Source organism: Otolemur garnettii, unplaced genomic scaffold (genome assembly GCF_000181295.1).
Source record: "Otolemur garnettii isolate 467f Iridium unplaced genomic scaffold, OtoGar3 scaffold00043, whole genome shotgun sequence".
In the NCBI taxonomy this organism is placed as follows: Eukaryota; Metazoa; Chordata; class Mammalia; order Primates; family Galagidae; genus Otolemur; species Otolemur garnettii.
The window spans coordinates 7,997,818-7,999,666 of record NW_003852438.1 but is presented as its reverse complement, the minus strand read 5'-3'; positions in this window follow the sequence as shown (position 1 = coordinate 7,999,666).

The window sequence follows — 1,849 nt, the reverse complement described above, 5'->3', positions numbered from 1 at the left end:
AAAAAAAAAAAAAAAGTTGGAGATTAAAAAATAATTCTCTACTAAGTTGGCAGGCAAAAATTAGTAAAGACATAGGAGATGTGAATAACACAATTAACAAGCATGTTCTTATATATGCAACAATTAGAGAATACACATTTGTTTTAAAACATGGAGAACATGTGGCTAGGAACAGTGGCTCATGCCTGTGTTCCTAACACTGTGGGAGGTCAAAGTGGGAGGATTGCTTGAGGCCAGGATTGCAGACAAGCCTGAGCAACATAGCAAGACTCTGTCTCTCCAAAAAAAAGAGAAATATTAGCCAGGCATGGTGGCATATGCTTGTAGTTACAGCTATTCAGGAGGCTGAGGCATGAGGATGACTTGAGCCCAAGAGTTTGAGGCTGCTGTGAGCTATGATGACACCCACACTCTACCCTGGGCAATAAAGTGAGACTCTATCTTAAAAAAATATATATGTATATATATATATGTATATATATTTAAGGACTATATATATAGTCCTTAAAAAATGTGGGATACAGCTGAAGTACCATTTAAAAGAGATTTATAATCTTTTTTTTCTTTTTTTGAGACAGGCTTAAGCTGTCCTCCTGGGTAGAGTGCCGTGGTATTACAGCTCACAGCAACCTCCAACTCCTGGGCTCAAGCGAATCTCCTGCCTCAGCCTCCCAAGTAGCTGGGACCACAGGCGCCCACCACAACGCCTGGCTATTTTTTTGTTGCAGCCATCATTATTGTTTGGTGGGCCCAGGCTGGATTCAAACTCGCCACCTTGGGTATACATGGCTGGCACCTTAGCCACTTGAGCCACAGCCGCCAAGGCGAGATTTATGATCTTAAAGCATTAGAAAAGAAAATAGAGTTAAGATCCCAACTCAAGAAGTCACCAAGAAAAGGGTCATAAAAAATCCCCCTGCCACCAAAAATGGAAAGAAACAATAAATGTAAGAGTTAAGAATAGAAAACAAAAATACAGTGAGAAGAACCCACAGAACTACAAATTGGTGAATGCTTACTCATCAAAGGGCACTGGCAGGTCTTGATAATCAGGTAAGCCAGATGACCTGGTTCTGTAAATGTCATTCAGCTACCCAGGGCTTGCTAAAGGGGCTCATTAACACAGTAAATATGGAGGCAAGGTTGGAAATTACACATGGGCGCAACAAAACAGATTTTCTCTCACCAAGGCAGATCTAGATATGGTACCTCCTAAGGGATAATACAGCAACAGTAGGGACAACTAATGAGCCATCTGGTACTATAACCTAGGGGGCCAGCCAAGGCAGGTTGATTACAGTGGACCTTTTCCACCATGGAGAAGGAAGTGCTTTGTCCCTACTGGAATAGATACTTTTTCTGAATACACATTTGCCTTCTCTGCCCACAATGCCTCTATTAGCACCCACATCCATGGACTTACTAAAGCCATATTCACCATCATGGTATCCCGTACAATAGCTTTTGTACCCAAACTTTTCATTTTACAGCAAAAGAAGTGAGGCAGTGAACTCACAATCATGGGAATCAATCATCATACCATGTACCCCCTTCATCTGTAGGTAGATGACTTTATGGACTGGTAGAACTGCCTACTGAAGATTCTGTTACAGAGACAGCCGGGAAACAACACATTGGAGGTCAGGGTGCTGTCTTATAGGACTGACTGGTGAGCCATACTTCGAGATATTTCTCCCATAGCCAGAATATGTGGATCTAGGTACCAAGGAGTGTATGTAGGGCTGACTCCTGCCCTGGCTACACATAATGACCTACTTGAAGATTTTTCTTGCTTCTCTTTCCCTTAACTTTGCATTTTGCTGGTTTTGAGGTTTTGTTTTTTTTTTTT